A 13,548-nucleotide genomic window follows, 5' to 3' on the forward strand; every position below is an offset into this window, starting at 1 on the left:
GAAATGGGAAATCAAACTAAGCAAGCTTTATAAAAGGCTGAAAAATGCCTCTCTTGTGTATTTGATTAATTTTAATGGTGCTGTGTTTTGCCTCTGTTAGGCAACTTATAAGTGGGTATATTTTATTACTTTTTGTGTGTAAACATGCCAGCATGCTAGTTTACAAGTCTGTTAAAACGTTCTAGATTATTATCTTTGCTTTCTAAAAGAATAGTTTTTTCATGTAAGAATTATTTTAGATGTCAGTTATGTGTATATAGCGCATCATTCTTCTAGCCAATACTTAATTGTATTCTGTGTGCCCAACACTACGTAGTTCACTAATATTATACTAGAATACTTCATTTTTTTGTTCTTTTGTGAAATGACCTCAGAAGCACATCATCATGATCTCAGCATATTTTAGATGTTTTCTAATATCAAAGCTTTGGACACTTAAAATGTCTTAATTTTTCCTGAGATTTGACAGAGATTAAAATTTGAAAGAGTAATAATTTTGTACTAGATACTTGATAAAAAATGTCAAAGTGTTCCATTAAATAATACATTAATGTAGTATTAGAGTCCATTTATAATGAAAATTTCTAAAAGGATACCTTTAGAGCATTGGCAAATACAGAGAATGGTAGCAAAACATGCCATGTGAATAAAAACAATATTGATAAAGTGTGACAAAGCCATATATAACTTCAGAAAGTTCAAGAAGTATACCTCATTTAAAAACATTTATCATCATTAATTACATATAAGGCCTTCTGGTTATAGTACCATTTTATAATAAAAGAGGTTTCTGTTTCACTTAAGACTTTATAGCCTTTCTGATAAAAGATAGTTAATTGCATTTTCCATGTGTAGAAGACTTTGTTATTATTTGCTTCTGGAGAATTCACCTGTATCACGCTTAGTACTGCTTTTTGTTTTTAAATATCTTGTGTGAGTATGTTATGCTCATTACGGCAATCCTGCAAGATGAGCATACTGTAGAATTATGTACCAGTTAGGACAGGGAAAATGAGTAAGGAGCTCATCCAAGATGAGGACATAAGAAAACAAGCCTGGTGCCATTTTACACATACTTTACACTTTTACCAGCAGTATAATTACTGATACACTTGTTGGCTAAAAAAATGTGAACGCTGTAAAGTATAAAACAACACTCAGTTATCTTGGTATAGCTGTTTTGTCTATGTTGGAAGTGTGACCCAGTAAAGGGGTTTAGGTTTAAAATAAATGAAAAATACTCAACTGAAGTTCTGCTATTCTTTTTTTTAATATCAAGTTTATTGAAATACAATTCACATGTCATGCAGTTCACCTGTTTGTGTATAATTCAGTGGTTTTCATCATATTCGCAGAGCTATGTAATCACCCCAATCAATGTTTGAACATTTTTATTACCCTATAAAGAAATCCTGTACCCTTTAGCAGCCAACCGTTATTTTCTCCTAAGCCTTCCAACCCTAGGCAATTGTGGTAAGCCACTTTCTGTCGGTATAGATTTGCCTATTCTGGACATTTCATATACAGTAGTCCCCCCTTCTCCACAGTTTCATTTTCTGTTGTTTAGCTCTCTGTAGTCACCTGTGGGATAATAGTAAGGGGAAAATTTCAGAAATAAATAATTCATAAGTTTTAAATTTGGCACCATTCTAAGTAGTGTGATGAAATCTCATGCCAATCTCCTCTGTCCTACCAAGGACATGAACCATCCCTTTGTCCACTATGTCCAGCGTATCCACACTGTAGACGCTACCTACCCATTAGTCACTTAGGACATGTCTGGGTTATCAGATCTGTGCTGGTATTGCAATGTTTGTCATAAAGTCACCCTTACTTTACTTAATAACGTTCTCGATGTGAAAGAGTAGTGATGTTGGCAATTTGGATATGCCAAAGAGAATCTGTAAAGTGCTTCCTTTAAGTGAAAAGATTAGTTTTTGACTTAATAAAAGAAAGACAAAAAAAATCGTATGCTGCGGTTGCTAAGATCTATAGTAAGAACTATCCTATCATACTTCTGTGACACGATGAATAGTATACTGTTAGAATTGTTCTATTTTATTATTAGTTATTGCTAATCTCTTACCGTGCATAACTTATAAGTTAAATGTATGTATGTATAGGAAAAAACGTAGTATATATAAGGTTCAGTACCATCCAGTTTCAGGCATTCATTGTGTTTTGAGAATGTATCTTCTTTGGATAAGGGGAGGAATACTGTAAATGGAATTATTCAGTATGTGACCTTTCATGTCTGGCTTCTCTCACTCAGCGTGTTTTCAAAGTTTATGCATGTAGTAGCTTGTTCAGTACTTAATTCCGTTTATGGCTGACTGATATTCCATTGTATGGATATACCACATTTTATTTGTTCATTAGTCACAGGGCATTTAGGTTGATTCCAGTTTTGGGCCATTATGAGTAGTGCTTTTATAAAGCGTTTGTTTGCAAGTTTTTGTGTGGAAATATGTTTTCATTTCTCTTGGGTATATATCTAGGAATGGAATTTCTGTGCTGTATGATGTCATATGATGTCGTATGATAACTTTGTGTTTCATGTATTGTGGAACTGCCTGTTTTCCAAAACAGCTGCACCTTTTTGAAATCCCACTAGCATTGTATGTAAGTTCCAGTTTTTTCACATCCTTGGCAACACTCATTAGTCTCATTGATTATAGCTGTCCTGGTGTGTGTGAAGTGTTATCTCATTGTGGTTTTTACTTGCATTTTGCTGATGACTAATGATGTTTACTGCTTATGAGCTATTGGCTTATAAAGGCCTTTTTGTGGAAATGCCTGTTCATTTGTTCATTTTAAAAGGGGTTATTTGGTGTTTTATTATTGAATTTTAACAGTTTTTATATATTTGAGATAAAATTCTCGTATTGGGTATATGGTTTGCAAATATTTTTGTCCATTGTGTAAATTGTCTTTTTACTTTTTTAGTGGTTTCCTTTGCAGCACAAAAAGTTTTAACTTTGATGAAATTCAGTTAAACTTTTTTTTTTTTTCTTCTTTTGTTGCTTCTTCTCTTTGGATCATATCTAAGAAACCATTGCCTGTTCCAAATTTATGAAGATTTATGTCTGTGTTTCCTTCTAACATTTTAGTTTTAGCTCTTAAATTTAGGTCTTTGATTCATAGGAGTTAATTTTTGTATATGGCAAGAAATAGAAGTCCAACTTCATTCTTTTGCATGTGGCTATCCAGTTTTTCCAACACTGTTTGTTTAAAATACTGTTCTTTCCCCATTGAATGATCTTGTAACCCTCATCTAAGACAATTTACTGTAAAAGTGAGGGTTTATTTCTGTTTCAAGATACATCCTGGGATATGTCTGTCATTTTGCTAGTTGTGCCATACTCTCTGGGTTACTGTAGCTTCATAATAACTTTTAAAAATACAAAATATGAGTTCTCCAAGTTTATTTTTCTTCTTGAAGATTGTTTTGGTTGTTCTGGGACCCTTGCATTTTCATATTAATTTTAGGATCAATTTATCAGTGTCTGCAAAGAAAATAGCTAGGATTTTGATAGAGGTTGTCTTGAATCTGAAGCTGAATTTGAAGAATGTTGACATCTTAAGGATATGAGTCTTTTGATTCATGAGTATGCAGTGTCATTTATTTATGTCTTTAATTTCTTCATCAATATTTTATAGTTTTCAGAATATTGTTTTGTACTTCTTGGCTAAATTTATTATTTTTGATATTACTGTAAATGAAATTGTTTTATTTTTGGATAATTTGTTTTAAGGGTATAGAAACACAATAGATTTTTATATATTAATCTTATAGTCAACCTTGTTAAACTCTTATTAGTTCTAATAAATTTTTAGTTGATTTCATATTATTTTCTATATATGAGATTTTTTTCATCTGTAGATAAAAATCATTCTTTTTTTTAAAGTTATATGACTTTTGGCTGTGTGTGGTGGCTCCTGCCTGTAATCCCAGCATTTTGGGTGGTTGAGGCAGGTAGATCACCTGAGGTTGGCAGCTTGAGACCAGCCAGGCCAACATGGTGAAACCCCATCCATACTAAAAATATGAAAATTAGCCAGGTATGGTGGCACACGCCTGTAATTCCAGCTCCTCAGGAGGCTGAGGTGTGAGAATTGCTTGAACCCAGGAGGTGGAGGCTGCAGTGATCCGAGATTGTGCCAGTGCACTCCAGCATGGGCGACAGAGGGAGACCATGTCTCAAAAAACAAACGAAAAAAGTTGTTTGATTTCTATTTCATTTTCTTGCCTAATTCTCCTGTCTGGAACTAGTTCAATACTGACTAAAGGATGAGAGCAGATTATCTTTTCTTGTTCTGATCTTAGGGTAAAAGATTGCAGTCTTTTACCATTAAGTATAATAGATGTGGGGTTTTTTTTTGGTGCCCCTTATCAGGTTGAGGAAATCCTCTTCTATTCTTAGTTTGTTGACTGAATTCTGCTATTAATTGCTATGTTAAATTAAGGATAAGATAATTTAATACTTAGAAAGCTGCTGGTAATACTCTGGTAGCTAATACCTGAAGCAGTCAGCTGGCTGGTAAAACTAGGGAGGGAGTCTACTCTCAGGTCCCATTTACTGAATAGATTGGTTTTACTGGTGATCTTAAATGACATCTCCATTTTTAAAAGCTAAAGAAGACAACTGTGGAAGATACATGTAGATGATTGCTCAACATTCTGTTAAAATGGTATCAAAACTTAAGAGGATGAAATGCATAAGAAGGGTGCCTGTGCTGCAGAAAACAACTTGGTACTGAATTGGGTGTCTAGTTTACCTTATCAAGTTAAAATTACTATCTGTGTAGTTATTGGTAGCAGCATAGTTATTGATTTATTAACTCACATGATACATAAAGTTGAAATTATATAAATTATCACATAAACTAGTGAGAAAAGGTTATGTTTTGTTATAGTGTCTGACATATAATTATTCCTTGATAAGCATAGTTTCTTTTTCTCCTTTCAAGGTGTGCAATAAAAGGGGTGTTTTTCAAGTTGTTAATTAAAGGGGGAATTTATAAGGCATGGTTGAGAATAATAAACATCAGATTCAAGATTATACTTATCTTTTCATTTAGGAGTCAAGGATGGAGAAGGAGGAGTAAGCTATTGTGTTGTACAGGGCACTTTATTTTTATTTCATAATGAAAAATGAATTATATGTGTCCGTATAGCCAAACATTAATAAAATAATATAAAACTTGAGCTAGAATGGAACTTAGAAAGCATCTGGGCTAAGCTTTTCGGTTTTTGAGGAAAAGAGCTCTATAGAGTTAAATTGATTTATTCTATGCTGGTTGTATACTAATGTTAGAACATGGAATAGAACCTACTTTTATTAGTTCAGAAGTCTTTTTTATGCCATGCTTTTTAGAATATGTGTATTTTAAAGTGTGATAGTTTGTATGATATTTTACAATTATACTGCTTTGCAGCAAGAGGATTATATATCCTTACCTTTTGCCATGTGATGTGAAGTGTTTCCCCTTGGTAGATTTTTACTTCCCATTCCCTTAATGATTAATTTGGATTTAGCCAATGGAATGTGAAGGAAAGTGATGTACACCATGTCTAAGCAAAAGCTTTAAAACAAGCTTGTCCCGCCCGTGGCCCACAGGCTACATACAGCCCAAGACTGTTTTGAATGTAGCCCAACACAAACTCATAAACTTTCTTAAAACATTATATATTTTTTTCTTTGTGATGTTTTTTTAAGCTCCTCAGCTATTGTTAGTGTATTTTATGTGTGACCTAAGATAATTCTTTCATTGTGGCCCAGGGAAGCCAAAAGATTGGACACACCTGCTAAAAGCTATTGTATACTGTATATCTCTGTACTGCCAAAAGCTATCATGTACTGTATATATGATATACTGTACATCAGAGTGTACATGTATATACAGTATACATCAGAGATATATAGTGTACGTATATCAGAAGTATACAGTATACAATACTTTTCCCTCTGCCACAAGGCCTAGATGGGATGAGGGAGTGCTGTTCCTTCAGCCTGGTGTCCTAGAATGAAAAAGTATAGTTATTGACCAGTGAAATTTTGTTGTTGTTGTTGCTGCATTATCACCTAGTAAAAGGTGACACAGAAAGTTAGCTATCCAGCTTTTGTCTTTAGGTTGGGTTAATAAGAAAGTAAGAGTATTTCCTGGCATTTGAAGGATTTACATCTTTCATCTCTTCATACCTCATTCTGGGTGTTTTACTTCACCCAAGCAAAATGTGAAAAGTACATTAGGATAGATGATTTCTATTACTGCTGGTTATTTATTTATTTTTTTAGTGAGACCTAGTCTTGCTATGTTGCCCATGCTGGTCTCTACCCTTTAGGCTCAAGCAGTCCACTGCCTCGGCCTCCCAAGTAGCTGGGATTACAGGTATGTGCCATCGCTCCCATCTCTGGACAAATGATTTCTTAAATTTCTGTGGAGATAAATACAAGACCTTCTATAACTTCACTCCTTTTCTGCATAGGGATAATAGAGTTTGGCAAGCTAGTAGGGTCTTGATGGAAAATTGGCCAGTTTTCTAAGGGGGTGTAATTTGCTCTATGTATTCTAAAATGACATTTGTTGGATCAGGTCATTTAATTTTATTTTGCCCATGTAACACAATGATCCCCAAAATCGACTTGGAGAATTAATTTTAAGATATCTTGCTTTTTTGTCATGTGGACTATTCCAGAATTTCTCAAAATATAGCAGTGAATGCAACAAGAAGTTAGATTGTAGTAACAATTCTGGTTTTGATGTAACCAAAATTTTAAGGACATGATTTACTCCTGCCTTGTCCAGGGAATTATTGGTAAAACAAACTCCCTATTTCTTTTGTGGTTGATTATTTTTTACAATTTAGTTTGGGGATATTGCATGCTGCATTTTGGTTGGTGACAGGAAGAGAGGCTGATTTGTTGAGGTGTCAGATAGTATAATCACTCAATAACTTACTCAACTGACTTTATGAGTATTTGATAAACAGATTTTACCACTCTTTTTTAAAGATGGCAGGATAGCTAGTGACAGTTATTTTATACCAGTTGAGAGAACTGTAGCTAATAATGCAACAGTATAACATCTGTTTACATAGTCTTTATGTTACACTGAATATTATAAGTAATTTAAAGATGATTTAAAGTATACAGGAGTATATGCATAGGTTATATGCAAATACTACATTATTTTATATAAGGGACTTGAACATTGTCAGATTTCGGTATCTGTGGGGAGTCCTGGAACCAGTCTCCCACAAATACTGATGGATATCATATTTAAAATAAAAAATTTAAAATCTTTATACTAAATTTGAGCAGATAAGTATCAAAGTGAGTGAACCATTGCATTGTCAGATTCCCTATTTAATGGGCAATAAATAGTAAAACAGATTGTTAGCATTTATTTTGCAAGTCACTATTCTTTATGATTTTATTTTCAAGAGTATTGCAAATTCTCAAGCAAAATTTAGAAGTGCAAAGTAAAATCTTAGTTTTCAGTTGAGAATGGGATTCTTAAAGAATCTAATAGCAGAGCTGCATTTCTAAAGAGGCTAGGAATTATCAGCATAAAGTGATTATTTAATATTTAATTCAGCCATTTAATGAAAATGAATTAAAATTATTTTCAACAGAAAAATGAGTGAAATTTTCATTCAGAAAAATGTTATACTGTCAGCCAACAACATGAATATAATTAGAATGCCTTTGTCAAAGACAGAAATGCCATGTCCACTTAAAAGGTTTTGCTTAATGTTTTCTAAGCTTTTGCTTTAGTTTTATTTTTAAGTATACTTCATCAGATATTCATTACTTTGAATTAATATAGCATTTGTGTTGTGTATGCTTTTTGACCCAACAATCGTGGTACTTAGTTAAGTCTGTTCTTAGAAAACAGTACAGACCCTAGTTTATTTAATCAAAGAAACCCTAGTATAGACCTGTTTTTCAAACAGCGCATCTGGAGTTACATTCTTAATGTTTCCATTTCATTGTTCACCTTGTTCACCTTTATTTTCACATTCTTTGGATTTTTGATAGATCACTTGCCCTCATCTGCTTCCCTTGTTGCTGGGCAAGGTTTGTGACACTGATGTCTGATTGGTTTTAGACTATTTCGGCTTTGAGCCAATCAGACGGTGAATTTCAGTTCTCTCACAGGACTGAAACATTGAAGCAGCTGTTGATTTATTTTTCCTGTGGGGAGATTATATAAACTAAGAGTATGGCTGCAGCAAGCTCCCTCTTGGGTATGTTTGAAAAATTACAAGGTTCATTTGTAAGGAAGGGGGGAAATGAGGTTTATTTTTAAAACTTGTTTATTAAGAAAACCTAATAGGTAGTGAATTTGAGAAAAAAAATTCTGATAACAAATTTTCCATTTTTATTTTATAATCCTATTTAAAGAACTGTAGAATGGTGTAATATTTAAAAAATGTGTTTTTCATGAATATTTACTCTAATCCACATAAAGCTTTGAAAGGACATCTCATATAACCTTTTGTAACTTGCTGCGAAAGGCAGTTGAGAAAAGGATGTAGTAATTGTATTCATACCACTTAATATCAGACAGAATCAGACATTTAAATTTCATTAGATGAATTAAACGAAGTCAGTTCAGTGCAGTAGACAGCACAACACTTCATAATACTATCCATAGTAATCCTTTGGGTCCAGAATACTATTAATTTTTGGAATCAGAAATCTGTAACAATAGTCACAGATGGGTATGAAAATTTTTTTTACTTATCAGGATTTAAGGTTTTGCTAGATTTTTAGTGTATGTGTGTGTGTGTATATATATATAGTCCATGGCATTTTTTAAAAAGAAATTTATATGCAAATTTTGCATTGTAAAGAAAAGTATATTCTTATGTATTGTCTATTTTGACTTATTCCTCAAGTAGAAAATTAATTTATATTAATATATATTTCTGGGAACATGGATGTTTATTAAAGCAAATAGCATAAAACATGTAAATCTTACTTAATATGTGTGGAATATTTAATGCATGTTATGTGGATTTAGGATTTTATGTAAACTGTTCTAGATTACTTATTTCAAACAAAGAACCACACTGAAGTATTGCAGATCCAGCTTTTGTTTAACTATGTTTTTCTGACCTTATTGTCTGTCTCCTGTTGCTGGGCAGGAATCAGAATGCTGGCTGCTGATTGGCTAAGTTTGTGAGCAGCTCTTGAACAGCCATTTAAATTCTTGAGCTTTTTGAACAGGCAGATTGTAGGCTAAGACAAAACAGCTTCCCTTTGTTGTTTCCATTGCTATGATCTCTTGCTAGAAAGAAGTGGGTGGAGGGGTCTGAAGCAGAGAAGAGACTCATGTTTTCATTTAAAGAAGAAGCTCGTTGGGCTTTCTTTAAAAATATTCAAAAAATAATTTACAAAAAATTTGAAAAAAATTTCCAAGCCAGAGAGACTTATTTGCAGGTAACACACCCTTCTCTGGTTACTTAAATATAAATTCCTATAGAAAAATATTTTAGTAGTGATAGTATTTTCCCAGAGTTCTTGAATATACAGAGACTTTATTTTGACTCTCTTCCTCATGAAGAAAATACTTTCAGGAGAAACTAGTTTATCATGTTTTGTAGTTACTTTTAGACATGGCAGACATCTTCTGCCGTAAAATACCAATGCTTTTTTCTGTGAAAATGAATTACAGTCATGTGAAAGCTTTCTGATTTGAGTTGGCACCTGAAATACTAACATTTATTTTATAGAATAGTTTTATGAATGGCATCTTAGTTCTAGGTGACAGTATTAAAATGATCCTTGTAAATGTTTTGCTCTGGTATTACAGCCATGGAGACTTGTTTGCAGGTAACACACCCGTCTCTAATGTGTATCTTTCTTAAATATACTTTGCTAATGCAAAATAGATTTTTAAAAGCAGACTGCTGATTGGTTTGTACAGATATGGCTGAAGTAGTTCGAACTGATTGTTCATGCTTCTTCCTTATTGCTTTGTCTGTTTTTTATTATACTTAGAACCCATAAGATCTGGTAAATGGCTGTAGTGTGCTCCCTTGTGGGTATAAATGGTAGTTATTCTACAATTCTTTTTAAAGTACTTTATTATTACTGAAGTTAATGACAATTTTATTGATAAAATCAGCTTTTCTTAAATTATATTTATTAAATATTATTTGGTGGTGGCAATTTAATATTAAATGTGAGGTTTACATGTTGGATTTAATATATATATATATATGTATGTATATATATATATGTATATATAAAATACCAAAAGTATTTAAGAGTAATTTGTCTCAGACTCTTTATTCCTAAAAACAGTATCCTGAATATTTAGATGGTGATGGTTATAATATTTATTGAGTGCTTATTACATTTCAAGTGCTTAATATATAGAATCTCATTTAGTTTTCATGGCAACCTCTGTGACAGGTGTTGGTATTAGTCCCTTTTTAAGGTAGCTGAAACTAAGAAATTGATGTTAGGTAATTTGCCCAGTCTCACACAGTAAGTTCCCTGGGAGAGTGGGAATTCAAATCTGTGAATCTGTCAACAGTATACAGAGTTCATATTCTTAATTGGGTTGTTAAAAGTTAGGAATTTTTTAAAGGAATGCTTACTTTTAATGCAATTGGTAATAATTACCAGCTATCCATATGATATATGAGAAATGTGGATATTATGAGGTTAAAGTCCAAAAGAATGGCCGTTTAGTATTTGGAAATACTTAATGGGTAACTATTCTACTTATATTCTAAATTTAATTATTTTGTAGTTTTGGAATCAGCAAGGAAAAGTGACAGCAAAATACAATGCATTGTATCTGTATCTTTTTGCAGAAAATTTTACAGTTAGCATAACTTTGTAATGATGGGAAGGGAAAAACCTTGAAGGTGTGAAATTTTAGCCTGTAATTAAAAACTCTTAACGTAGTGCCTATTACAATTTTGTATTGAGGTTTCTGTTTAAATGAAGAATAATTTTTCTAAATATTTAGTTACATAATTTAAATAAAATGGCTAGAAAGACTAAGAAATATATTCTAAGTAATTGGCTTAGAGTGAGAGAATGAATACAGAATGTATCACAGTCTAGAAATTCTCTGACAAAGTGGTAGATTCTCAAGCTGAATTGGCCTCCAACAAAAAGGCTAGGCTTATTGTTTTATGCCCTTCAGCCAAAGACCAGCAGGAACACACTTGTAATTGAACAAGTCAAGTTTACTATTTGTTGCAGGGGGGAAACAGTATTCACTATGGGGAAACTGTAAGGCACATCAATCAGTAAGAGGATGTTAGAAAAAACCTAGTATAGGATTTGTGTATAGTAGAGTATAGGTTGGGTTATTTTGGGGAGATATTAAGGAAGTAGATCCTTACTGTGGGTTGGGTGACATCAGGAAGTAGGGACATTTCTATACTTGGGTATCTCAATAAATTTTATCTGTATAGGGAGGACAGACTTAATGTAAGATACAGCTGTAATTGATGAAGAAGTAGCTGTTACTCATCTAGTGAGGCGGGATGTTTGGAATTTTGTGGGTTGCACAGTGACCTTGTCTGACTTGAATGTTCTCTGAGTTGGTTTTATGTCTGACCGACGAACAACATGACTTAGCTGTAAGCATCAGGTCAGTTAACAACATTGAGCCCTAACTGTGAGTATCGGTTGAGTTTCCAGACATCAGGGTCTGACTTGCTTGCTTTCTCAGGCCAAAGCAAGTGTATTCTACCTTATCATTCCTACTGGTGATGGTAATGGTAAGTGACTATCCAGTGTGAAAACAGTATTCCTGCCTCCTATACATCTTGGTCCTTAAAGGAATTTTGTTTTATTGTCCTATTGTTGATGACATTGTTTTTCTTCAGAACCAAATTGTTGCCCTCTTTTACTTCCCTTTATTGCACTGGCCAGATGTTAATATGAAAATAGTTACTGGAAACATCCTTGTTTTTTTCCTGATCTTATGTCAATATCAGACATGCCATCTTTAGTTTTCTTGGTAGATAACCTTTATCAGATTTGAGTAATTTTCCTTGTATTATTAGTTTCTGAAGAGTTGTAATTATGCATCAGTCTTGAATTTTGTCAAATGAATATTCTGTATTTGTTGAGATAATCCTTTATTCATTTTCTCCCTCTGTTCTGTTTATGTGGTGAATTAAATAGCTTGATTTCTTTTTGTGGTTTTCTTTTTTGCTTAACAGAAATTTATTGTCTCAAGAGTTCTGGAGGCTACAAATTTGAAATCATGGTGTTGTCACTGCCATTCTCCCGTTGAAGGTGCTGAGGAAGGATCTGTTCTAGGTCTCTCTCCTAGCTTCTGGCAGTTGCTTGGCTTGTGGTACCATAACATCAATTGTCACATGGCATTCTCCTAGTGTGCATGTCTGTCTGTGTCCAGAGTTTCCCCTTTTTATAAGGACATCAATCATATTGGATTAGGGCTCACCGTAGTACCTTTATTTTACCTTTATTACCTCTGTAAAGGCCCTATCCAAGTAAGGTCACATTCTGAGGTACTGGGGCTTAAGACTCTAATGTCTTTTTCTGGGGGTGTGGAGTGTGGGATGCTGCACAATTCAGTCAGTAATAACTTGGTACCAGACATTCATTCTGTTTAGGCAAAACTCATTAGTTATATACTCTGGTGGGCAGGAAATAAAGCCAGAATGCTTCATGGCTTGTTGATGGTCAACACTGCTTGATTTTTGAATGTGAAATCAGCTTTGTATTTTTCTAACTGAGCTTCACTTGGTCAGAATGCATTACCTTTTTAAGAAACCCACTTCTAAATAACTCATAGATGAAAGAAGAAATCATGATGGAAATTAGAAAATATTTTGACAGAATAATGTAAATGAAAATGTGAGATGCAACTAAAGTAGCTCTTAGAGGGAAATTTATAGCTTTATATGTATACATTGCAAAAGAAGTAAAATTGAAAACAATGCTTAAGCTTGAATCTCAGGGAAAAGAATGGCATGTTAAACTCTTTCCAAGAAAAAGTAAGAGAAAAGAAATAATAAATATTACAGGAAAAAAATTAAAACAAGGAAGTAGATGTAAACTGAGAAATATCAGCCAAGATAAAGGTTCATACTTTAATAAGTAAATCAAATCGATAAAAATCTAGCACAACTTACCAATAAAAGAGGAGTACACACACACACACACCCCCTTTGTATTTATTTTTCAGTTTTTTTGTAGTGGCTTTAGTTGAGAGATATAACCACATGTATCTACTATTCACCCATTTAAAGTACAATTCAATGATTTTTAGCATATTCACAGAGCTGTATAATCATCACCATAATCAATATTAGAACATTTTCATAACCCTATAAAGAAATCCTGTACCCTTTAGCAGCCACCCCTCATTTTCTCCAAAACCTTTCAACCCTAGGTAGTCACTGATCTACTTTCTGTCTCTATTGATTTGCCTACTCTGGACATTTCATATAAATTGAATCATTCAGTATGTAGCCTTTTTGTTACTGGCTTCTGTCACTCAGCATGTTTTTAAGGCTTATGCATGCAGTAGCATGTT

The 13,548-nt window shown here is 33.3% G+C and overlaps 1 protein-coding gene across 9 annotated transcripts in view; it reads left to right on the top strand.

Annotated features, from left to right (window-relative positions):
- Positions 1-13,548, top strand: part of ATF7IP (activating transcription factor 7 interacting protein) — a 138,251-nt gene that overhangs the window by 42,397 nt on the left and 82,306 nt on the right. Inside the window, exon 1 of one of the 9 annotated variants that reach the window (XM_012447633.3) lies at positions 8,153-8,254. The exons of 7 other annotated variants lie outside the window; for them this stretch is intronic. The gene's annotated coding sequence lies outside the window, so the exon portion shown is untranslated. Of the gene's footprint in view, positions 1-8,152; positions 8,255-9,335; positions 9,453-13,548 lie in introns of those variants that run through there. One more of the 9 variants, XM_064377698.1, reaches the window with a different exon arrangement.

Source organism: Aotus nancymaae, unplaced genomic scaffold (genome assembly GCF_030222135.1).
Source record: "Aotus nancymaae isolate 86718 unplaced genomic scaffold, 86718_ANA_hifiasm-v0.15.2.pri h1tg000016l, whole genome shotgun sequence".
Classification (NCBI taxonomy): domain Eukaryota; kingdom Metazoa; phylum Chordata; class Mammalia; order Primates; family Aotidae; genus Aotus; species Aotus nancymaae.